Genomic DNA, 27,755 nt, shown 5'->3' on the forward strand with positions numbered 1-27,755 from the left:
TACTGCAAATAGCACACTGAGGTAGAAAAGGAAAAGATAATATTTTTCATTTCACAGATGCAGGAATGGAGATTGAGAAAGATGACATTATTCATCTCCAGCTCTGCCATCAATAAGCTAAAAGTCTTCTGACTCCTAGTCTATTGCTCTGTACACTATAACAATCTTGATGCCTGGAACTTACACTCCCTGTAAACTTCTTACATATTTCTTCTCGAAAGGTCTGATTGGAGGCAACAGCAGCTCTTCTCATTCTTATTTTCAGATGGACATAGATAATGTACTATAGCCGAGAAAATTTATCTTGAGTATAATAAGAATACAAATTTTACCAGAGCTTCTTAACTAAATGAATACCGAATTGTAAGAGCGCCTGACATAAATGTTTAACCGATGTAAATTGAGAATAAGGGGAAATGTTGAAAAGTTTTCAAATAATTTTTTAAAACATTAAAAAAAATTTAACCCAAACTAAAATGAATAATGAACCAAAGAAATCAGAATGTTGTGTAGGGCAACCTTGAGGAGAAGGATACACTTCTGATAAGACAACTGATCCTAACTCTAATCTTCATAAACAACCAAAGAGTAGTTTAGTTTCCAAACTTTCCGATGTTCAAAATTGATTTGGAAATTCTGGAGTTAAGTACTTGTCAAGTAATACTTTTAATATATTTTCTACCTAAAATGACAAGTCACAGGTGAGATCCAGGACTGGTGATAACTATTGTTTAGTGGTGATATAGACTGTATCTTATATACATAGCACCCAAAGTAGAGAAATGTAGCAGTGAGAAGGCAAAAGTACTTCCTCTCTTTTCCTGCCTTTAACATTCCTTTTATTCCTACTCTAATTGCTATTTTAAAAATCTTCTGATACTATCTATATTTTGATATATTATACTGTAGCTAAATAATAATAAATCACTTTTGGAATAAGACACAGTATTAAAAACTTGTAAACTGACATTTTGACACATACCTGCCTTTTGTTCATTTGGTGGACCAACTGGTCAAAGTTAGTTTAAATTTGCTACAAGGTTATCTGAATAGGAATTGTGGTTTTAAAAAATCATTGATCAATAATCGTCATCCCTTTTAATTACTGGGTTAAACCCTTTTAATAGGTTACTTATGGAAGAAATTAGTAAAAATGATGGTTTCACCTTCAAAGCTGCAATCTTTTTTTTTTTAAAGCAAGTTTGGGAACAAATACATTTAATGCTTGATAAAAATACAATTCAACTGGTGGGAACTGAAAAAGTACGTGGATGTCTAAAAGGGAAGCTACCAGTTATAAGGTTTCAGTGTGCTGTAGTAATCTTGCTTTTCAAGATAAGTGTATCCTCTTATGCTTTGTATCTTTACATAAAAGTAACTAGAAAGAAGGAAAAGATGGAAGTAAATGTACTATGTATCACTGCTTCCAAACTTTAAGTTATTCACATAGCAATCACCTTCGTGATTCTACCACATTATGGACTAACCACCCATAATATAGTACACTTAAGTTGGAATTTTCTTCAATTGAATTTATTTTTTAAAACTTTATATCACTACTTAAATGGAGACTCAGTAACACTTGATATAAGTAGAAAGGTGCCATAAAACTAAATTCAATGAGAAACAATGCCAGGCCGTAACATTCCAGCAAGATGCTATTCCCTGAAAAACACTCTCAAGGCCTGTTTACAAAGGGAGATCAGTTAAGTGTTGGAGGCGTACTGAAGGCATACTAGCACCAAACTGAGATCTGCTCCCTTTCTTTAATCAGAACTATATGAACAGAATTGAAAAGCAAATAACTTATTAAACACATAGTAGCTATAAGGATTTCTAGTTGCATCTAAAACAATCTTTTATACGACCGCTGATACGGACTCTACATTTCAAGAAATACCATAGTATATTACACGAGACACGAATTACTGAGATAAAAGTTAAAAGTTATAGTTGATCAAGAATGATGATGGTTAAACTAATAACACACTGGCATTCATCTGCGATCTGAGTGTCTGAGAAAGGACAGTGCTGGAAGTGAATGGGAGCAGTGAGTCAAAAAAAGGTATGGAAACTAAAGAACACCTCTGAGGTCAACTCCCACGACCCTACGTAAACTGATGAATGATACAGTCTCAAAGCTAAATCGGCCGAAGTCATCTTTTCACGTAGCAGATGTTTTAAAGGGGTGTTGGTAATAATCCTGAGAAAACTACTAAAATTATTTTCCATATCGAAATATGAAAATAGCATTGTTACGTGACTTCTACCCTAACAGTAACAATGTTCGTGTTCCTCCAAAAGCTTGAAGATCTCTCTCATTACCAGGATTTAAATTGTTCTGTATCGCATTCTTCCTATAAACTATGCATGAGGTGCTTCAGAGAAGTACATTTCTCTTTCTTGTTAGCATCCTATTTCTCCAACCGTTCATTCCTAGCAATATTCTGCTTTAATAAATGATTCTGCCAAACGAGGCACTGGTTAGGAAATTGAAGGTGGAAGGAAGGAGAAGTTATTTTTTTGTTTCTATTTCTAAGTGAGAAAACAGCGGCAGAGCGCTCCTGTGAACCACTGCAAGCGACTGGCCTCCAACCTCCTTGCGGCACAAATGTTAGCAGTTTGGGCTCCTCAGAGCCTACTCGGCGGCATCAGTACTGTTCCAACAGTGGCGGCAAAAGCAGCGGCCCCTCCCTCCAGCAACTCAGTATCAAATGCACTTTCCTGGCCTCTAGCCCTGAGTGGTAACAGCTTTCTGATTTGAGGGCAGCAACCCTTTTCTCCCTTTGGCATCAAGGTAATTGGTTCCTTTCATTCAGTCTCTAGCTACTTATATTAAAGTGCGTTCTGACTTTCTGAATGGGCACTACTAATATACAATAAAACCAATGTAATTCAAAGAGATATTCTCTTCCTATCATGACTGGCATTAAATTGGAAAGTTGTGATGTATATATTTTGGTTAAGGCTACCAAATCTTGGAAACAGTATATACTTATATGTGAATATACACACAAACCACATTCAACACAAATATGAAGAACAAACTCTAAAATGTAAAACAATCTATTTATAGTCAAATTATATCGATACATGATCTTTTCTTTATATGTTATTTCACTAATAAGAAAACATTAAAGGGACAGTTGCTGTATGATCCAGCAATCCCACTACTGGGCATATATCCAGACAAAACTATAATTCGAAAAGATACATGCACCCCAATGTTCATAGCAGCAGTATTTACAATAGCCAGGACATAGAAACAACCTAAGTGTCCATCCACAGAGGAATGGATAAAGGAGATGTGGTACATATACACGACGGAGTACTACTCAGCCATAAAAAAGAATGAAACAATGCCATTTGCAGCAACATGGATGGACCTAGAGATCATCACACTAAGTGAAGTCAGAGAAAGACAAGTATCATATGATCTCACTTAAACGTGGAATCTAAAAAAATGATACAAATGAACTTATTTACAAAACAAAAATAGACTCAGAAGACAAACTAATGGTTACTAAAGGGGAAAGGTGGGGGGGGGGAGGGATAGATTGGGAGTTTGGGATTAACATATACACACTGCTATATATAAAATAGACAATCAATAAGGACCTACTGTAGAGCACAGGGAACTCTATGCAATACTCCGTAATAACCTACATGGGAAAAGAATCTGAAATATAATAGATATATGTATAATTGAATCACTTTGTTGTACACCTGAAACTAAAACTACACTGCAAATCAACTATACTTCAATATAAAATAAAAATCAAATTAAAAATAAATAATACAAAAAAATTTTAAAGGAAAAAAAAGAGCTGTATGTCTCTGAATCTTAGTAAAGACAGATTGTTTCCTTATTTACTTTCAGACAAGTATAGCAAAACTGGGGGAAGTACTATGAGTTTCATTCCAGTTCTGTCTTCCTTATAGCTAGTGAAAAATCCTCCCAGATTCAGGCAATAGGTTGAATGTCAATCACAGTTTTCTGCGTATATCTTTTCCTTTGTTTCTCAGGGGGCATTAGTAGGAAAGTGGGAGAAAGATACGGGTCAGATGCCATTTCTAAACTATAACTGAGTTCACTCATGTCTATATAAACAGATTTTCCCAACATCACATATTCATCCCCAAATATGCTTTGAAGTTAATGTTTATAACAATCGATGAAATTCCAGATAAATCAAAGGACTATTTTTGAAAAAAATTAAAACAGTGGCAACAAATTCAATACTACATTGAACAGAAATGGGATCGGTATACAAAAGGCCACCCATAGAAGGGCTTCAGGAAATATTGACAACCTTGAAACAAAGCTACAAAATCAGCAGGCATTGCCCTTCGGACTTCTGCAACAGCACAGCTAACTGGTTTGTGAATCATAAATCCATCCATGTGAAGATGAGCACATACAGGAAGATGAAAATTCACTAACAGATTAAAATATCCAAGTTCCTGAAATCCAGAAGGAAAAGAATATCTGGAAATATTTTTGAAGAAAAAGATGTCAAAGATCACCTCTGTGGGTTAGTAAAGTTAATCTCCAACGGCATCACCAGAACACCAATCATAATACCCAACTGTATAAATGAGGAACACTGTGAAAACGCGTGGAGAAGATGGGGTCAGGAAGCAGCAATTTTGGGGACATGAGAATAGCTCTTCTAAACGGTAATTTATCTGACATGTTTACTCATTAAGTCAGGGCATAGTTTAGAAGTTCTTTTTTTAAAAATTTTACAGCATTGCCATAAACCAACTATGACAAGTTTAATGACATTGTAAGTTATTTTTTAACAGATATAAGAACTCAGATAATAAAATGTCCTAACCTTTAACCTGCCAAAAGTAGGTTAACCCTTAGAATACCTTGGAATAGAGACATGACATCCTTTTCTTCCAGGTGTGTTGAGAGTTTATGAAACCAGTGTTCCATTCTGGACCTACCACTTAGGTATTATAGAGGACAATATTATAACTTATATATAATTATATAATAATTTATATATAAAGCATATGTATAGAAAATTATAGTATCTCCTAAATGCATAAAACAAAACATACATGAATTAAGGTGTGTATATATATGTGTAACACGTGTGTTATATGTATGCATGTACATGCACACACAAACCCATGCATATATACATACATTCCCTTAGTTCATGTACACTTTATTTCAATTCATAAGTAAAATACTGTAAGTATAACACTATTGGGAGGCCTAAAGAAATCTAGGCTGCCGATATAAATCTAAGGTCTAAATATAGAATTATTATTATTAAAAACAAAAGAAAAGAAATAAAAACATTTCCTCCTCAGAATTAGAAAACAGAATCCTTTCCTTGTAGTGCTCTCCATATTAGGAGGAGGATTCCTTCTTCACTCAAGTCCTTTATCAGAATTTACTTGAGATTTTATCCCTATGTGAATTTCTGGTTTGTTTTTTGCTTTTCTTTTGTTGTTTGTTTTTTTACTGAAAGCAGATGCATCTCTAGGAATGAAGTGATTGAGTAGCTTTTCTAAAAGGGATTAAAAGGATGTCCTGGGAAGCAGGCTATGGCATCCATAACTCAGGCCAAGGGAGGACAAAGCAAAAACTAAGTTTAATTGACAAAAGCATCTCCATGCTCAGTCAGGGAGGGAGAACATTTCCAGAATGGTCTTCAGCTGGAAATCTCATCCAAAAGTACAAATCCTTCGTTTGAGTCTAGCTGGCAAATCCATACCTGTGACTAAGTGTGACTCTGTAAAGAAGGGAATTATAAAGGACCATTAAAATTTTATATTAATAAACTGAAATAACCAATACACTAGCTGTTCAACTACCACGCAATGCTGACCAACTCCACCCATGGACACACATATGGCTAATTGAATTTCCAGTTAAATTTTTGGTAAGGATTCTTTATTACCAATATATCAACAGTATGGTCCTAAACTTGTCATGTTTTTAATTGCTCCAGCTCTGACCTGTTACTTATAAATTGGCTTAGCTTTACAGCTTTCAACTGAGGTTACGTAAGGTTTGTTTCACCTTACAGCACAGAGAAATGTATGTTTTCAAAAAAATTTTGGAAATATATTTCCCTAAGAAATTAACTTTAAGGTATAGACATCATGGTTCAAATGTTAAAATGCATATTGTATTAAATCCTCCCCAAATTTGTTTGCAAAATATCTCTTCTTTGATGATGTGATATATTACATAAGCAAACAAACTCCCAGAGAACAGACTACCAAATTTAGAAAAAACACTACTAAATTCAGTGTTTTAAAGTTCTACCTGCTTCTGTATTTTAGTTACATGACTTACTGCTGTCACTTAGCAAATTTATATGGGGCAGAACATAGTAAATGTCTCCACTTCTGTCTGTTCAGAAGTGTAGACTCTCTCTCTGCCTGTTAGAGAAGATAATCACCTACAAACAGTTTGTCAAGGTGTCCTGAACATACTGTTTAGAGTGGTAGTTAAGTTTTAGTTAACCCATAATTTTTCATATTTTCCTCCAAGTGTTTTTCATCACAGGAAAAAAAAATCATCTTTTGTGGTCAACTGCCAATTTCTTTATCATTGAAAACGTTACACTGATAGAAATGTTACAGGGATCTATGATGCTTTGATTGAGGAAAGCTTTAGGTAAATCACACAGGAAGAGTTTCTAAAATGTGGTCAAGCAGATCCAAGAGGTAACATCTGAATGGATTATTCTACTTTCTATTTCCTTCTTCCAACATTTTCAGCTTTTTAAAACACTTGCTCACCCCTTATGCCACAGAAGAAACAGGAGAGCAACAATTCATAAGATGTTTACCTATGTGTTTATAATTAGAAAGCTTACCAGTTTTAGCATAAACATACAGCAATGACAGGGGTTTATTTAAAAGCAGCTTACCATTTCTTAGTAAATGTTGAGTGCCAGAACAAGCAAGATGGCTCACCCATGCATTCTTTCATCTTCATTTATTTGGCAAGCATCGGCCACTTGCCTACTATGTGCTGGGAACCCTGTTAAGCACTGTTCTTAGGCACGAATAAGATAAACCAAGTCTTCCTCTTATTGAGGCTGGAGCAGTTGAAGCGGATGGACAATAGGAAAATAAAATACGACAAGGGGTAATATGAACAATTCAGAAAACAGAGTCAGGTAAAGACAGAGTAATGAGGGTCAGTGTGTATTAATGGCTTTAAATAAGACAATCTGGGGCAGACCCCACTGATGAGGAAAATTGGAGCAGAGACTTCAAGGAAATCAAAGAATAAACCACGTGAATACTAAAAGGAAGAACTGTCCAGGCGGAAGAAACAGTAAGTGCAAAAACCCTGAGGCAAGGACAGGCTCAGCAAGTTCCAACAAGGGCAAAGAGCTGATGTGAGGCGAGGAGAAAGGAGGAAAGTGCTAGGAGAGGAGGTCAAGGACACAGCAGGTAGGCAGGTCACAGCCGAGCTCATTGGCTGCGTGAAGAACACTGAATTTTATTCTGAATGAGAGGTGAGGCAATCACAAGATTGCACAGAAATGACATGATCTGACTCACCTTTCAAAGGATTAGTTCTGGTGCCATGTGATGAATAAACTACAAGGAAGCAAAAGCGGAAGCAGAAACCTTTTAGGAGGCTATTGCAATAACACAGGTAACAGATGATAGTGACTGAGACCAGGGCGGTAACTGTGTAAGCGGTAAGAAGTGGTGAGATTCTAGCTATACTTTGAAGTTGGGTGGAATAGGATTTGCAGATAGATCAGATGTGGGATGTTAAGAGTAACAGAGGTGGGAAGGATGATGCCAAAATTGGTACCCTGAGCAACTGGACAATTGCAATTGGATAATCAATGTATCAGCAACAGGGTTTCCTGAATATGATCCCGATTTAAATTCCAAACAAGAGCAAAGAGTATCTAACATTTTACAGGCTTTCCTCTCTGGCCTCTTTAACCAAAAAAGTTGAATTTTCTAATTTACTTAGTTCTTAGATACTCTGACAATTCATGATTTCCTCTTTCCATAGTTTCTGTTCCCTATGTATCTTTACTCTAAGTGAAAGGATGGATGGATGGATGGATGGAGGGATGGAGGGATGGAGAGAGAGACAGATAGAGAGAGATCTATCTATAGTTACAAATTTGGGAAACAAAAGCCCATAAGCCTTCCACCCAACTTTCTTCAGGCTGGCTTTTAAATCCCTTTCATCTGCTGATTCAAACCAATGATGCAGGCAGGCACGGAATAAAAGGACCACAGTATTTTTTCTAAAGGCGCCTGAAGACGGAGGCTGTCACCTCTTTAAAATCTTACCAAGACAGCACCAAGGAAAGCAGGCAGTCCACAGCACTGTGAGGAGAAACAACAGTGTCTTTAGCTGGTGAATAAGGTGCGTGCTTCCCTGTTTGGAGCCCATCACCTAAACAAGGTAAACTGGTACAAGCTACCGAGGGAGTGTAAGGTCAGAGGTCATCAGTGGCAGAGGTCAGGCGTGCTTCCTTTCCGTGTGCTTGCTGCTGACGGCTGATGACCGTCATTAAGTTAAAGCCAAACGATCCTGAGCCCTTGATGAGTAGTTTGCTTCTTCCCAGTCTCTCCCAGCATTTCCCCAGGTAAGTTCTGCAGATCATTAACCACATCAGATGCTCTGAGACTAAAAATGATTCTCTGACCAAATATATGTAGGAAATGCTCTGTCCCATAGTCCTCCTGTAGATATTTACAATGCTCCTTCATTAAAGGTATTGTCAAATCCCATGGTAATCAAGCCATGAACTGCTTAACCAGCATCTGCCCAACTTATTTTACCCATGGGCAAAGAAAACAAGGACCTTAATTAGGACAATGAGAAGAGGATGGCCATTCAGAAACATACTGCACAGAAAAACTGTCAAAACTTGGTGAATGGTTTAATGAATGGGTGACAGGAGAGGTAGATATCAAAGTTGACTTCAATTCTAATACCATCAAATTGATGACCAGGTAAGGGAGGGACTTATATATTACAACAATGGACTTCCAAATTTTAGTTTTTTGGGTTTTTTTGCGGTATGCGGGCCTCTCACTGTTGTGACCTCTTCCGTTGCGGAGCACAGGCTCCGGACACGCAGGCTCAGTGGCCATGGCTCACGGGCCCAGCCGCTCCGCGGCATGTGGGATCCTCCCGGACCGGGGCACGAACTCGTGTCCCCTGCATCGGCAGGCGGACTCTCAACCACTGTGCCACCAGGGAAGCCCGACTTCCAAATTTTAAAAAATTATTTTGATTCAATTATACACAGGCATTTATGGATTGCTGCATTCCATACACGAAACCAGGCACCAAGAACAAGAATAATGAACAAGATAGAGACCGTTCTTGCCTTTGCACAACTTAGTCCATGTGAACCATTCCAGCTCCGTATGAGAACTCATCTGATAAGCATGGAGGACGCCCATGATTCGGGAGCAATAACGTTCAACTTGAGGCTGGGAATGTGGGAAGCACTCCAAGAGGAATTAATATCTCAGCTGAGCCTTGAAGGAGCATTGTTCACAGGTGATAAGAGAGAAGACTGTTCACACACAGGGAAGGACAAGGCAGATTCAGCGGGGGAAGGGCCCTGTCGGGCAGGTCAGAGCAAGGTAACAAGAAATCGAATGCATGTGAGTGAGAAGAAACACAGAATTAAACAGTCTCTGTGTTATATTCAACTGCTAATGTATTATAGGCACAAATTTTCCCAAAAAATATGAACATTTCCAAATGAAGTCGAACACTCTAGGGTTTTTTTTCTTTTTTTATCGAAGTATAATTGACTTACAATGCTGTGTTAGTTTCAGATGTACAGCAAAGTGATTCAGTTTTTTATATATATATATATGTATATCTATATATATATATTCTTCAACACTCTAGTTTTGTATGTGAGGAAAGTCTTCTAGGCACCAGGGGGCCATGTAAGTGGTGAAATTTAAGAGAAAGAAATGAATCCCCTTTTGCTTTGGTTACTACTGACATTCAGAAAGGTCACTGGTCCTTTCTTCTAGAAAAGAAATTAAAAGCCAGTCGTAGGTGAATTAGAGACCCCTGAAGAATGCCTAGGAAAGCTGTGAATACACTGAGGTCTGCAAACTCCCTGCGGACTGGAAGTTTGAACCATGTTCTTAAATACCTGATATTTCACAATTACTTCTGCCCTCTACAGCCTTTTTCAAGCATCAAGGCATACTTCCAAATACTAGAATTTTTGCTGACATATTGGAAGGGATAAAAAGGTTCGATTTAAATTCTAGATTTAAACGGCGAGCTCTGTAAAAATGACACACCTCTCTGCAGGTAACTGGGCTCTCCACCTTCATACTCTGACTCAGCTTGAATTAAAAACTGTATCCTGGGGCTTCCCTGGTGGCGCAGTGGTTGAGAGTCCGCCTGCCGATGCAGGGGACACGGGTTCGTGCCCCGGTCCGGGAAGATCCCACATGCTGCGGAGCGGCTGGGCCCGTGAGCCATGGCCGTTGAGCCTGCGCGTCCGGAGCCTGTGCTCCGCAACGGGAGAGGCCACAACAGTGAGAGGCCCGCGTACCGCAAAAAAAAAAAAAAAAAAAACTGTATCCTGCCTTAAACATGTTCGCAAGGTCCAAGGCGGATACTAATGTACCCAAGTAAACGTTCAATCTTTTTCTAGGCACCACTTTGCTGTTAGGCTACACTTCTTACCCCCTAGCAAGACCTGATCGGCTCAAAATTTTGACATGCGTCTCCCTTTGAAATAGAAATACATTTGATATATTCACCAAGTTATGAGCACATGCCCACCCTTGCCCAGCTACAGTCTATACTTCACGTTACTCTTCTGAAAAGCAAGTCAGATCACGTCACTCCTCTGAGATCAGAATAAAATCCAAAGGCCTCAACATGGCCTCCAAGGGCCTCCACGGATGTCCCACTGCTTCGTCTGTGACCACTTGTCACACCATTCTTGCCTTTGCTCCTAGGCTGCACCCTCACCTGTGACATTTACACTTACCATTTTCTCTGCCTGGAACGCATTACCCTCCCCCAGATGTGCACATGGCTCGTCCCCCTGAGAGAAGCAGCAGTCGCCGTATCAGTTCGATCTTTCTTGAACATCCTATAAAAACAGTACACGTGCTCCATCCCTACCTAGCAAAAAACAACTCAGCCTGCTTGATTTTCCCTCACAGCACTGATTCCACCTGAGACGTGATCTACTAGAATGAAACTGAAAGTGAACAGAGGATTTACCTATTTGTTAACTGGTTTTTGAAATGCTCAGAATAGTCTGGTACATAGTAGGCACTCAATAAATATTTACTCAAAGAGAGAATTAATGGTCACTAAAAAGTTTTGACACCGAAAATCAAGGGATAAATAATTGGGGTCTGGGACACAAACTTAAGGGCACTGTCCCAGCTACTTGCCAATCCTGTTCCCAGCCTTACCCAAAAAGTGAGATGATCTCCAGCAATTAACCCTCCTGGGAAGGGTTGGATTCGAGATCACAGTTTATAAGCAAAGCAAAGAAGCTGAAGGAGAGCACAGAATAATGTTCCCCCCACACCCCATCTTAAAACAGTCAATACACTATTCCCCACTCAGAAGGCACTCCATAATAAATGACTGTCTGGATGGATGACCATTTTTATGTTACTGGAGAGGAAAGAGGAATAAGGGACATTTTCTCATGATGGGAGCTTATGTGGTTGGACAAAGGAAGAAAGCAGATATGTGTTGTCGTAGGGGGAAGGGCAGGCTCTTCAAATTCTCACAAAGTACAAATCCCTTGTTATGCTTTGGATGGAAAGGGCTTCATTTCAGGCATGTCGGGGAGAAGGGGTGGAGAGGAAAACGCTATTTTTAAGCTCTTTGGTAAGAATGGCTGTTTTTCCCTCTGATTCTCTTGAGCCACCCATATGGCATGTTTCCACGCACTGTTGTCTGGATGCTATCAGAGGCACTGCTTTGAGTGAGAGGAAGGGGTCATATGCTCATCTTCTCACATGCTGCTACTGCTGCTGATTTTTTTTTAAAAGCTTTGTGACCTAGAAAGGAGATGGACGGTATGAATGATGCACAGACTGCAGAGAGCATTGGGCGTCATCAGTCTATTTATACCTCCAGGAAGGAAAAAATGAGTACAGGCCAATGACTCCATACTCCATGGTCCGAGTAGGCAAAGATCATCTGGAAGAAACAATAAACCCAGCAAGGAAGGCATTTATGCCGTCAGTGAGAAATAAAAGATGAGGCCATATTCACATCTTCCGTGGTCTTTCCAAACCTTGTTGCGTCTAAAGAATTTCAAGTTGATCCCTGATGTTCCCCACTACTGTGGAAACCATCCTGAGTCTTAGGGAAAGACACTGCCACCCGCGTTTTAAAAACTGGCTTCCCTCCATATGTGCATACATACTCACATTTGGCTATAATCAGCAGCCACTTGGAAATGCTGTCAGTTTGGGGGAAATGTTTTTCAGGCTTAACAAAGTATTTGGAAAAGCCTTACAGATACTTGTGTGACTTAACTCTGAAAAGGGGGAAAAAATGGGAAGATTTACACGGATTTGCACAATATGGTAGAGAAATCTTTTTCCCAAGGTATGTCATCAGTTCCTCTGAAATGGTTAAGTATTTCCAGGACAAAGCAGGGGAAAAGCACCCAGGCACAGCTGTTAACACTTTACTCCTGCAACAACTGGAGAATTTAATGCCAGGCTTTACCTTCTAGACTTCTAGTTGTTTCTAATGGAAGCAGTGTACTGTGGGGTCCAATGGAAACGGTGTTGTATAACTTACCCATTTTGCTCTTTTTTCACCCATTTAATCGTGCAATTTCTGCCACCTGGATTTGCTTTGGGAGTTATTTTACTAGCTGTGGTGATGGGTGTGCTGACAACTGGCGAGAGCATGAGATGTTTTCTAAGGCTGGAGATTAGGTACTTAGTGTGAAATTTATTGATCCACATGGGCTCAAACCTGGAGCCTAAACTGCTTCATAGAACATGAACTGATTTACTTTGAATACACTCAAGGTCCATAATAAGACACTTCCTGTTTCTTTTACTATCCAAGTCTTCTCACCATCTCTGAGGCAGACAATTTAAGGCAGGCTTCACCCTTTCCCTTCATTTGCTGAAATCACGTTTGGTTTTTAATTCACTGAGCACATGCTGTCATTTCATTACAGTCATGTCTTCCACAGCCTGACCAGTAAAGGGGGTGAGGCTTGAATTGTTCAGATCAATGCTCTCATCCTGTAATTTCAAAAACTCACGAGGCAACTTTTGAGCTGGTAAATGTCAATCATTTGTTGCCGAGTCAATGATATTCTTACACCGCTGCTACATACGGGAAACGTAGTGACTGATGGATAAAGTCAGTGAATTTAGCTAGAATAATAAACTTCCCTGACCGACTAGATTCCTCAGAATGTAAGTGGGCTGATAGAAACCAATACAACCAACTGGTTTTGTTTTTTGTGTGTGTTTCTTTTGCTGTTTGCGTGAGCTGGCAAGTTTAAGAGGTATTGCTTACTCATTGTTCACATGTATCTGGTGCCAGAAGAGTGACTGGTGTGAGGCCTATTAGAGAAACGTATTCAATGCGCATGGAAAACTGATTTTCATGACGCAGAGGTTGGGAGCTGCTGGGGTAGAAGAGAACAGGGAAAGCTGGGCAGAAATGAAAACCTAGCCATAGGAGCCTTAAACAAAGAGGTACTTGATAAACATTCGCTGTTCAATTACACAATAGAGACAAAAGGAATTACGGGATGTATCATCTTTGAAATCTCCTCTACTTGCATCCCACTACCAAGAATAAGAACTTAATTTTCATGTACTCAATAATTTTAAAGTTTTCTTGTCCTTTAACTTTCCACTACATAAACCAATACTGCCAGGTTCTCCCCTCCATCTTTTTCTTCTCTCACACTGCCACCAAGATCCTGCCTTTAAATGGAGATGAACATGGTACATTCAAGATCAGTTCTTCTTTTGGGAGGTTATGGAAATGCAGACCTTCGGGGGAGCACTGAATAATCTGGCAAACGTTCTGTGAGGCAGAAGAGTGTTCCATAAGGGAATCTGCTAGGTGAGAAAAGCAGACCAACAATCAATGCCCACTTCTCCTTTAAAAAAAAAAAAAAATTTTGTTTTCACAGAATATTATGATTTCCACATGAATCCTTAATTTATGCTAAAGTATCTCTTGATAATGGTGACCAGTTACTGTGAGAAAAAGAAAGCTAAGGGATCTACTCAGACATATTTAACTTACACACAAGAAATGGAAGGAGAAATTCTTGTTGCACAATAAAAACAAAACATGGGAAAAGGCAATTACTGGCCAAATTTTGTGGATCACACAGATACTGCTTTTGGATTTCCTCATTTTATGTTTGTATCCTTGATCACACTGACAGTCATTATTCATCCCAGAAAATAATGAGGTATTTCCTAAGAAGCTAATATTCACAGACAATTCTGGTATAACTATATTCTTAATTTCTATTTTCACCCAAGTCCCCTCACATACATATGAAGATAGTCAAGGTAGGGGTGAGGACTTCAGTGATATACTTTAACAATATCCGTACATAGGATAGAGTAAGATTTCTCTCCATGTTAAATGCCCGTCAAATCAATTTCTATATAACTTCTTCTTGCAAAAGGAAATAAACAGCAATTAATGTCTACAATTGCTGGTCGTCAATTAGTGCTGACAACTGAAAACAAACCAAAGGAGAATGAATATTAAGAAAAACGTTATGTTTTTGTAAATACAACAAATCTCTACAGGAGTACTTCAATGTGGAATTTTGACTCATTCAAACTTGGCTCACTGTCTTTGATGAATTCTAAATGATGATCACGGAAAAGAGGATCCTTCAAGCATGATATATAACCGAGGATAACTCAACCTATCTGCTCTGACACAGCCTTTTTCTTTGACATTATCAGTGGGCAAGATGGTTTTAGCATGTGTTTTTGTTTCCCAGACATTAAGTGCTTACATTTATTAAGTACAAGCATATACGTCAAATTCACGTTTCCAACGGAAATAATGATTTCGAAAGATGCATAATCACATCTTAGGATTTTTTAGTTTTAATTTCCAAAGTGCTAGTTTTGACTACATGTTTTCAAACTGCTAATTAACATAGACTTCAACAGAATTGGCCTACAATTTCTAATTGTTAACACTTTGCAGTGCTGTTGACTAAATATTTCCATTTGTCCTCCAACTTTTCCACCACACGGCAGGATTGTACTTCCCTATCTCCTTGATGTCCAGTGAGGCCATGTGAGGTCAGGGAAATGTATTCGCAAGTGGCATGAATCACTCCCAGGATGACGTGCTGACAGCCATTATGTGATTTACCATGTTCTCTTGCCCTGTGATTGGGGAAACACATGGCAGGGGGAGCTTCCTTTGGAAGTAACTGTAATAAGCACAGTCTTCCTGCCAAGACACATGAAAATAAGAGGAAAGTCTCTTTTGTTATAAGTCATTACAATTTTGGTGATTGTTGTTACCACAACCTAACTTAGCCTATCCTGACTACTACACATACCTTGTTGTGATGATATCGCACACACTGGAAGTTCGAAAAAAAATTAAAAAGAAAAACAATCTACACTAAACAATTGTAAAAGCCATTTTAATATGGAATATGGGGCATCGACAGTTAAATTCCATTTTGATGTAGAAATGCATGTCTAGAAATTTTCAAATGTTATATCAACTAGAAAGTTAACAAGTGGTTCAATATTTAATAATAAATGAGAAGAGTGGAGGGGATGGAGGATCCAGAGGTGAGAAAAGCATCCAGATGGAGGTGCTGACCTAGGAAAATAAAGAAATGAGAAGACCAGGAGATTTCAGAGAATGGAGAATAGTTCCAGATGAAGCTATGCAGATTGGCAGGGCCTCGTACACCACGGGAAAGAGCAGGAAACATATGCTGTAGACCTGCAAACACTGTAAGCTTGTAAGAAAATGCACTAGATGATCAGATCTATAATCCTCAAAAGGTTTCTCTCTGTAGTTTGAAAGCAGGGTTTGAAGACAGGAGTGGGTGGAAATAGGAGGATGAAATGAGGCAAAAAGAATAATTGAGAAGAACACATTACTCAACCTGCTCAAAAATATCCCGTGCGTGACGACAGTCCTCATGTGGTACCAAACATCCTCCAACATCATGAAATAGAGGTCAGTGGTCAAGGCCCCCGTCTCTAAATTCAAGTTCAACTTCTGCCAAATACCAGTTGTATGGTGTCGTAGTTTCTCTCCCTATAAAATTCTACTTCTTGGGCTTATCATGAAGATTTAAATAAAATAATAATATATGTAAATGCTTATTTTAGCAAAGTACCTGGTTCTTAGTAAGGATTAACAGGTTAATCTAGTCCATTTTATGACCATAAGTAAGTTATTATTGCCTGATACCATAGTTTTTCATTCTTCCTCTACTAATGATGTTGCCTTTGACTGTGTCTTTCCCCAGTCTCCACCTGCCAAATTCCACTCACCCTTCGGGATCCAACTCAAATACCATCTGCTCCACAAAGATTTTTCTGAATGAATGCTCCCCATCTCTAGGAAATAAAAGATTCCAATTCTGAGCTAGAACATGTTTTCTAACTGCTTCATGGCACTTAATTATAACCTATCTGCTGGATAAAAGATACATAAAATAAAACTTATTTTTCTCAGGTATATTATATTTTTCTTTAGCTAGTATTACTTCTTATCTATCCATGTATATTTCCAAAGGTACTTAGTTGTAATGCCTTGAATGTATTGATCTTCACTGTTGAATAATTTAAGGAATTAGATCCAATTCTAACATAACCTGATTAAGTTTAACAGAACAATATATAATATTTTTATTCACAAAGTTCAGAAACAACAACTATTTCACAAAACTGGTGATTTTCTCCTTCCTTTTATCTGTAAATAATCAAAGGTTAGATAGGTTGACTGTTCTAAAATCCCGTGGCATGTTGATGATAAATCCTAAAGGAAAATTCACAATCTCTGATGGAAAACCCCTAATTCCTATATTCCAGGAGCAGAAAAGGAAGAAAGCTAATCTTCCACAACTGTACAAATAGCATTCTTCACTCCCATAGCCCTCAAGAGGTCATCAGGCAGAGAGGGATCTTCATAAACAACTAGCCATTGAAAAACAGTTTGTTTTTCCCCCAGATTCCACCAACAAATAAACTCTTGATACCCTTTGTGTCTGCTGTGATAAACAAGCATTCAAGAGGTGTTGTGTAAGTGATGGGAATTACTGAGAAATAGATTTGCACTTGAAAAGCAACCAGCCCAATAGTTTGATCACTGCATCCTGAAAAATATACAGCCTGGCCCAGGCCTCTTTGGTTAAGTGATCAAATAAAATCCAGGTGGGAGGGAGGGAGACGCAAGAGGAAAGAGGTATGGGAACATATGTATATGTATAACTGATTCATTTTGTTATAAAGTAGAAACCAACACAGCATTGTAAAGCAACTATACTCCAATAAATATGTTAAAAAATAATAATAATAAAAAATAAAATCCAAAGGGATTTAGGGAACAGCTCCTGCTTACCACCCTGACTGCAAATTTTCTAAAATAGACTTTGACCTTTAATCTCCATCCCATGAACTTTTCTTAGAGCCAGCCAAGTAACCTGTGGGATTATAGAGCCATCTAACCAATTTCTTTTCCATTACAAATGACTTTGGAATTTAAGTCTTTTGGAAAGTAAAGCTTAAAAATGAAGTCCTAAATACTCCTTGTAAAACATAAAAACCAGGCAGTATCACAGACACATACATCACTTTAACTTTTCATACCTCACCATACATGTTAACTCTTTCAAATGTCCCTTGTGTAGGTACTCACATATTCATGAGGGTCAAAGCTTAACTGGATTTCTTTGGATCTTACACTATACTATGATTTTTAAATTTTTGTTATTTTTATAGAATGCCCAAATAAAAATAATCAAAAACAACTAAGCAAAAAACAATTGATTTTGAAAGCATATCCAAAAAACTAGGAAAATTATATTTTATGTATAGTTAATTTAGCAAACAAAATGTTGTCACAAAGCAGAGTTCTATCAGACAGTGCTAGCTGTCTGTCCCGATTTTTTCCAGGCTGACTTATGCAACATCCTGATGTTTAAAACTATCCTGTCATGGAAAATCTGTCTCAGGGGTGCGGGGCGGAGAGGAGGGGAGTCCCATTTTCTTTTTAAAGTTATAATTCGAAACAGATAGTTAAACGATATAATAAACTTCTTGTACTTTGCAAACACTTTAAATTATGCACTGCAATACATACTGCAGTTATTTAAAATAGATAACCAACGAGGTCCTACTGTATAGCACAGGGAACTCTGCTCAATATTCTGTAATAACCTAAATGGGAAAAGAATTTGAAAAAGAATAGATACATCTACACACATGTATAACTGAATCACTTTGCTGTATACCTGAAACTAACACAACATTTTTAATCAACTATACTCCAGTATAAAATAAAAAATTTTTTAAAAGTCTACAAGGTAAAGACAGTAATATGCATTTGAAAGTAAAGACTCAGCAGATGCTCCTGTTTGCCCACAGCATTTACAATACTGTAATATCAAACTATTTTGCTTTGCAAGACAAGCAATCGACAATACTCAGTGATCTGAATATTTTTTAAGTGTAATACTTTATACATCCAATAGAGTTTTTCTTTGGTTTTCTCCCAATGTTACTGTAAAAAAGTAATGATTATTAAGAGATGAAAAGAATTTGCCTTTCCATTAATGTAAGGACTCACTACGTGGGTATAATAAAACGTCATTCATGCTTCACCTCTTGCTATTGACTAGAAGATAAGCTGACATAAATAGATGAAATTCATATTGGATGTCATATATGAATGTTAGGACAAAAATACGTTTCAAGTATTTTTCCAATTTGATCTTGGTCTCGCCAACAATTAAATCTTACTGCTCTTCACCTTTTCCTTCCAAAACTACCCGAGACGGATAAAGCTTTTAAAGTCATATCGTCATTTTATGGACGATTATAGAAAAATTACATTTTCAAACTACGGGGAGATTTTAATTTTTTAACTTTTGCAGCTGACTTAAAGGCAAAACATATTAAGTGACAAGACAGAATACAAGAATCGGGGTCTGGCTCAGTGATTAAAAGCAGTAACTCAGCTGCAAGCAAAGCACATCATGTCTGGACTGTAGTTGCGTTAACAGGAAACATGCTAACTCAGTTCATATCCTATGTTAAGAAGATATGACAGAAACCTAAATCACTCTACGATTTCTACACCATAGTACGTGTCTGAATGCACACCATATTTATCCGTACTGAATTCTGCATTGCCTTTGAGATGAATGACTTTGGAACCGTATTTTCTTATATTACTAACACACTAAGTGCAATGTCAGCATCTGAAGATAATTATTTCTGTGTCTTCACATAACCTTGGAATGTTGAGAAATGTATTTGGCTTCAAACACAGCACAACAGCCATGACAACTCCGCCTTAACAATATGTACAGCAGACTTCTTTAAGGGAGAATTATTACATGGTTAAAACCTTTATAGTAAACACTCAAGAGCAGGTTGTGCTAAAGATAAACTGAAATTTTAGGAAGGCTCAACACCTGTGGAGAGTTAGGAGCTTCCTTAAAAGAGAAACAGGAGTAACTTGGTGAACTCTGGAAAAAATGAAACTAATCCTTTCTAGCAATATTCTACACATCCAATAATAGGACGCCTTCATTACTACGTGGAATCAGCTATAGGAGAACTTAAGAAAAGTCTTCCTGGGAGCAATACTCCTGCACGGGTCTGCTTTGGAAGACAACTATAATAAAATAATTACCCGTTTGACTGGTAGTCTTACTGGGGAAAACAATCCTTTTTCTTTATATAAAGGAGGGTTAGCTAAAACTGAAACAGAAAGCTTTAATATGAGCAACAGAGTGCTAACCCTCAATTGAGTTCACTTCAAACTTTTGAGTTGTGGGCTCTTTCAAAAGGATATCCACCATGATAAACTGTAAGCTGTGTGACTGAGTGTAAATCTCCAGTTTCTACACTAAGCCTACCACCTGTAATCTTACCAGCATACAGTAAGGACACAATCAGTATTTGTTGAATAAATGAGTGAAGGCTGAGTGAGGTACAGGACTGGTTCCCAAATGCAGGCCACGACAAAATTTCACTCAGGTGTAGCAAAATTAGAAAAATAAGGCCTGAAATTTTGTCATCAGGCATCTATCCATCTCCAATATTAAAGCTGATTTACCTCGCCTCACCCAACACTCTCAATTTTTGTTTTCAAAGTCCAGACCTGGAATCAACACACAAAGGAATCACACAGTATCTAGCTCAAAAAAAATGTCATAAATTTCACCCAGGGCCCCAGGCAGAAAAGAAAGAAAAAGGGGAAGAAAAGAGCAAAGCTGCAACACGGTAATCACAGAAGGGGAAAGATTAAAAATTATTTCATCTATCCTGCAAAGAAATGTGCTGTTCTAAGGGAAGAGCTTATTCAATTCTATTTCATCCTAAACCTTGGTAAGACTGGAAGTGAAGATTAATTTGCAATTATATAGAAAAAGTCTGAATATTCATATACTCTGAAGAACTAGTTCCTGTTTACAAACATGCATGTGATCTTTATCGAGAATTTAAGCCACTCTTGGTCTCAATCAATTTCATTCTTCCCTTTATAATAGAATAAGATATATTTCTTTTTCTGCAAAATGCCGAGATGCTGAGAATGTGTGCCTCATGGAACTTAGACCAGGCAGAGTAAAGCAGCACTTACTCACTGTGCTCAGGGAGCAAAGGTGACTAGAAACCAAATCCCAGTGATGAAATCATACAGCTCTCCTGATAAATGCCCAGTTCCTCTGACTAAATATTTCCCTCCTTAATCCCAGCCACTATAACTGCCAGTCATTTTGGGTCTGTTATTCCAATATGAGAAATCTGACTTAAGCACCATAAAAGTCTTGGGAAAAAAACATTTTTGAACACTGGTGGGCTCAGGGGACTGATAATGGAATATGAACCTTTGACCCCTAAGATGGTTTCTTGGGAACAGAAAGCAGCCTATTTTTTCTGTAATAACCCTCCTGCGCCCCCCATTCTCCCAGGTGGTGCTAAAGCATTCAGCAGCTGCTGGCTGCCAGGGTCGCTACATCGTCCTGAAGTCTTTTGAATGATCAGGATAGACTAAGAAAGAAATCTGTCCACCCCAGTGCTTGAGAAAGTTTGCATATAATCAGGAATGATCAGGATAGACTAAGAAAGAAATCTGTCCACCCCAGTGCTTGAGAAAGTTTGCATATAATCACCTGGAGATTTGTTTAAAATGCAGAGTTTGATTCAATGATTGAGGGCAGGGACTGGGAGTCTGCATTTTTAGCAGCTCCCAGGTAACGCTGATACTGCTGACCCATGAACCTACCTTTGAGGAGCCAGCATCTATCCCACGTTTACCTACATCATGGGATTTGAGGGACACCACAAAAATCCCTCTGCACCAAAAATCTCAATCTTGGGGCTTCCCTGGGGGCGCAGTGGTTGAGAATCTGCCTGCTAATGCAGGGGACAGGGGTTCGAGCCCTGGTCTGGGAGGATCCCACATGCCGCGGAGCAGCTGGGCCCGTGAGCCACAACTACTGAGCCTGCGCGTCTGGAGCCTGTGCTCCGCAACAAGAGAGGCCGCGATAGTGAGAGGCCCGCGCACCGTTATGAAGAGTGGCCCTCGCTTGCCGCAACTAGAGAAAGCCCTCGCACAGAAACGAAGACCCAACACAGCCAAAATAAATTAATTAATTAATAAACTCCTAGCCCCAACATATTAAAAAAAAAATCTCAATCTTGCCCAATACCAGAAATACACACACACACACACACACACACACACACACACACACACACACACTCACAAAGTGAGAGAAAACAAATTCCAGTTTCCATTATTGAAGTTATTGGTTCAGACCCAACACCGCATTATATCAAGAGTGGTCACAGGGAGTTTGGGATTGACATGTACACACTGCTATATTTAAAATGAATAACCAACCTAGTGTATAGCACAGGGAACCCTGCTCAGAATTCTGTAACAACCTAATTGGGAAAAGAATTTGAAAAGAATAGATACCTGTATACGCATAACTGAATCACTCTGCTGTACACCTGAAACTAACACAACATTGTTAATCAACTATACTCCAATATAAAATAAAAAGTTCGGGCTTCCCTGGTGGTGCAGTGGTTGAGAGTCCGCCTGCCGATGCAGGGGACACGGGTTCGTGCCCCGGTCCGGGAGGATCCCGCATGCCGCGGAGCGGCTGGGCCCGTGAGCCATGGCCGCTGAGCCTGCGCGTCCAGAGCCTGTGCTCCACAGGGGGAGAGGCCACAACAGTGAGAGGCCCGCGTACCACCAAAAAATAAAAAAAGTTCAAAAAAAAAAGTGGTTACACCATACTTGTGTCCTGAAATCTGACTCTTTCTAGCTTTGCACCTACACTACAATAGAAAAGCATCTGTGCAGTTCTCACGGGATCCTTACAACAGCTACAAGCTGAGCAGAGAACATATATGTAATTACTCTTTCAGAAAAGGAGAAAATAGATTGATCAAGTTAAGCAACTGACTCATGACAACTCATAACTAGTATGAGTCAGATCCAGGAATCATACTCAGATTTTGTGACCCTCCCCCAAGTCTAGAGTCTAACTAATTTAACATTGCCTTTCACATCGCCGGTCCTCCCTACGTCCCAGCCAAGTTTTCTTTGATGTTTTTTATTACACTATTGTTCCCCTAGTTGTAGAACAAACAAAAAAGTTGTAGCAGTGATGTATGGGGTTGTTTGGGGTTCACTATTTCAGAACAATCTGCGGCCTAAATGACTTTTTTTTTAATCTGGAAAAGAAGCCTGGATTCTGCTGGACAATAGAGCTGAAGAGACAAAAAGAATCAGGATTCTCAAGATTTGATTTAACAGCAGAGTGATATTTTTGATCAAGCTGAATACAAATGCCAGCCACAGATCATCAATGTTAGTAACTGAGTGAAAATGCTCCACGATCAAGAATCTCACAGTGACTCCCCAGTAATAGACAATGCAACTGGGATTCGCTCTGAAAGAATGAGAAATGAACAGTACCGCCTGCCTGTCCAGGCAACTCTCAGAGGGACGTTCTCTCTGGAGTGTAAGTTTAATAGCCTGGGCCGTTTCTGCTTTGTTAGCTGCTGGACCCCAGCACCCAGAACAGCTCCTGGTATATAGAAGCTGCTCCATAAACATTCTTTAAATCAAATGAAGAACTGGAGTCTTATGATAACAATACACAATGCAATAAATATTAAAACGTGTTTCAAAATGCTACTCCTTTCTTTCATATTAATGTGAACTAAAAGTTGTTTTAAATATTTTAATCCTTTGGCCCACTAGAGACACTCTGCCCTGCATCACCTGATGGAAAAGTACTCTTTAATATCTAAAAGATGTGATCTCAATGCAATATATCCCATACCACATAAATACTATATCTAATCAAGTAAGAGAAAGATAGCAAATGACATATTTATTTCAAGCCTACTCTTCATGTTATCGTGGGAATGTAATTTCTGATTTTCCTTTAGATCTTGGCTCAATCAGCATTTCGTGAAAGAAATCTATCATAGGCTCTTCAGAGCATGACGTACCTCCCTTTCTCAAACATCACATTTTATATGTATTTACTTTACCTGTGTTTGCCACTGGGCTACCCTGTCTCTGAGGACAGGGATTGTGCCTGGTTTTGCTCACAACTATATCCATCGCCTCTGCCTGCTCGTGATCCTTACCAGACTAAAAACTAGCAAATATCCTCTATAAACAATTCTCAACAGCCTCTCTGGCCCTCCCCTCACATAAAGATGAGTATAGAGGTTTCTTCGAAAGTTTCAATAGGACCACACAAATTCAAAGCCTCTAGGGAAGTTTGATGGAAACACATCATAAACTTACAACATCGCAAATGCATGTTCCTCTCCTGGTCCATGGACAATTTGGGGCACATGCCCTAGTCATGAACAAGAATGGGTAACAGATAGTCAAGGCTGGAGTATGAGACAGAAACTCAGCTGAAATGCAGAAAAGGAAAAGGTCACATCAATGTTCAATATTCCTTTGCTGAGTCAACAAATCAACAGAGGTGAGGTACTTTACTGACATTTCACAAGAACATCAAAGCTCTACATTCTTTTAACAATGTAGGAACCTCGAGCTTCCTACGTGAGACATACTGAGTTTAAGGAAGAACAAATCAAATTGAAGTTAAATGAGAACAGAGCTCAGGGTGAAAAAAATAATTGATCGCCCAATTTTTCTATAAGCAACTCTTATGCAAGGATTGCTTACAGAGTGGAGGTCAGAGTGGAGGAGACAACCATACTTATTAAAGCACTGCGACTGTCTAGGATTTCATCTGTACACAACCCATCTATGAAAAATTCCATTATCTGTTATGTCATTAAATAGAAAACATTGTTTTCATGAACAATGAATTTGAAAGCAAAACTGTAACAGAGAAGACATATATTTTATCGAGGTAGACAGAGAAATCTTTCTTTCCAGCAGCCATTCACCTAAATTGTCTTTCCAGTAGCCCATACTTTCCTCAACCTTACTAAAATTACATTTTGTGTACTTATTTTTTAAAACTTTTTATGCTGTTCTTAGAATTCTGGCATTGAAATATGGTACAATATTTATTAAAAGTTTACTTAATTGGGTTTTAGATTTATTAAAAACCGAATTCCAGGCTAAATACATTGGAAATAAACAGCTATCCTGAGAAAGCAGTGTTGTTTATCAAGTTTCATAATACTATTTTTCTAAAGTCATCCTGCATACAGAGACCCTCTTCAAGCAGAACCAGAAGGTAATAATATATCACCACAATTGATATAATTTCTAAGACTGTATGCCACTGATGTACCCTATATATTCCAACCTTCTTTTTCCTGCTTCATAATGGATGCTCAGACTTGCACACTTGCCTCTTTTAATATTAGGAATACAAAATCTCCGATGTTTCTAAGGTGCAAGGTTTCTTGTCTGTCCATCACGGCCCCCACCCACTTCCTCCTCTTCAGAGAGTCCCAATTTGTTGAGGCATCTACCACTTTCTCACGTAACCCAAGTGTCCCAAGTCTGCTCTGTCCCACCAAAGGTCAGGTTGGTCAGAGAGTGATTCCATTGCCCTTTCAGGGAATGGTTCAAAAGAGGTTATTCCAACTAATACGCTAAGAGGATGCTTTTCGGGGGTAGCTGGGAAAGTCCTGCCTCATCCACACCTCATCCTCATTGTGCTTGGATATGAGGCCCCAGAAACACATCAGCTCCATTGCTGCCCACCAGAGGTGGGCAAAGTTAGAGAATCCCAGGGAAAATGGCACCAGAACTCGTTGATGAGGTCAACCATGGCAGCTTCTAGACTTCCATTTGTGAGACAATATACTTTTGTTATTATCACATATATCATTTTGGGGTTTTCTACTTCCTGTACACAAAAGCATACTAAAAGATATATTTTAATTATTTAATAACCATTCAACTAAATTTCAAAAACTATTTTAACTAGCAAATGGCAGAGTACCAAATTGAATATGGCTTTTGGAATATAATGTGGGTTTTGGTTTTTTTTTTATAAAAAGCGTGGTTTAGAAAGTAGGTTAAATAAACCAAGGAATTAGCCGTCTGAATTTTTATGATAACATGGAAAAGGGGAAGAAGAGAAAGATAATTGAAGCTCTTCCTTTATTTCCTTTAAGAAATTTCCCAGCATCTCATATAATTCCAAAACCATAGTGAGACTTCGATAGCTGTTTGGAGAGTAAATTCTTAGATTTTTATCACAGAAAAGAGTACCTAAGTATCTGGTGAGCTGGGAAATTGGACAGATCTGCCTCTGTGTGACTCTGGGCAAATCATTCAACCACCTAGTCCTTAGCTTGTCCATCTGTAAATAAAAGCATCTCTTCTAAGTTCACGTGTTTCATCAACATTGGCACATTATCACTGCTTTTGGGGGAAAAAAAATTGCCAAGAAAAAAGACACTGAGCTCATAAGTGACTGCATGTTAAAAGTGCTTGCAGATTAATACTTGAAGTCAGATCACCAGGCCACATAATTTCATGTGTCTTAAAAGTTTGCTTTACTTCTCAGCAAACAGCAACTTATGAACCTTACAGCAGTTGCATAATGTGTTATTAAACTAATGTAGAAAATGGAAACACTTTCTTTCAAAAGGTTTATCTACAACTGAAAAGATAAGGCACGTAGATGATCTTTGATTTCATGATTTCTCTTAGTTTACTTTATGCTCTTCAAGTGAATTTCAAAGACCTGAAATATAATCTAATATCATGGAAAATTTAGACCTATTATAGCTACTTGTATGTCCAAATAGTGGTGGTGTTTTGTTTTGTTTTTCCCTGCCCAGTCACTATCTGACAGGCACAGTGTCCTAACACTGAGTTTATCTGATTTAAATTAATCCTCGGGACTTCCCTGGTGGTCCGACTGCAGGGGGCCCGGGTTCGATCCCTGGTCAGGGAACTAGATCCCTCACGCCGCAACTAAAAGATCCCGCCTGATGCAACTAAGACCTGGCACAGACAAATAAATAATATATATATTTTAAAGTTAGTAGCATGCTCTTTAAAAACAATTAATTAATTAATCCTCACAACTCAAGTGTCCCCATCTTAAACAAAAAGAAATAGTCTCAGAAAGACTAAGTAAATTACTTCACAGTTATGGATATACAAAAATCTTTCAACTCCACCATGATATAGACCATCCTCATCCTCTCAAATGATAAGAACTTTTTTCTAACCCCACACGAACCTACCTGGCAGAACAAGATTTCAGTGAACAACCACAAAAATATCGCCTTAAAGACTTTTATGGAGGGGCTTCCCTGGTGGCGCAGTGGTTGAGAGTCCGCCTGACGATGCAGGGGACACGGGTTCGTGTCCCGGTCCGGGAAGATCCCACATGCCGCGGAGCGGCTGGTCCCGTGAGCCATGGCCGCTGAGCCTGCGCATCCGGAGCCTGTGCTCCGCAACGGGAGAGACCACAACAGTGAGAGGCCCGCGTACCGTGGAAAAAAAAAAAAAAAAAAACTTTTATGGAGAAACTATTTTCAGAAAATAAACAAAACTTTTTTTTTTTTGGTTCACTGATTTTGCTTCTGTGACCCTAGTGCCTTATATTATGTGTGAAGGGCCAGGCTTAGCTATAGAGAGAATCTCCATGCAGCCTCACTTCATTCTGTATCTTCTGTTTTCAAAACGTAAAATCAATCTACCCGGTTTAGACAGAATTACAGAATGGCAAGCAAACCAACATGCCAACTTTTGTATTAGGGTGGCAATGTGAACGGGTAGATGACGTTTCCTTCCACAAATGAGACAATCTGAGGGAGACATTATTACTGAGAATTAAAAGGACAGAGAGTAGAGATGTAAATAAAAACTTCCGATGAATCCAGAATATTTTTTAAGTATTGTGGCAACAAGAACAGCACCAAAAGCATGACTTGCCTAGCATCAAGGAGTAAATCTGCTTCAGTCCTGGACAAGAACACAGATATAAGGTAGTTTTCCCACCATAATTATCCCTGCCCACAGAGCAACCGTAGAAAAAGGCCATAAATATTAACTT

General features: G+C 38.7%; 1 protein-coding gene across 3 annotated transcripts in view; it reads right to left on the reverse strand.

Annotated features, from left to right (window-relative positions):
* Positions 1 to 27,755, reverse strand: part of PDE3A (phosphodiesterase 3A) — a 324,662-nt gene that overhangs the window by 213,937 nt on the left and 82,970 nt on the right. The window lies entirely within an intron of this gene.

Source organism: Phocoena sinus, chromosome 10, assembly GCF_008692025.1.
Source record: "Phocoena sinus isolate mPhoSin1 chromosome 10, mPhoSin1.pri, whole genome shotgun sequence".
Classification (NCBI taxonomy): domain Eukaryota; kingdom Metazoa; phylum Chordata; class Mammalia; order Artiodactyla; family Phocoenidae; genus Phocoena; species Phocoena sinus.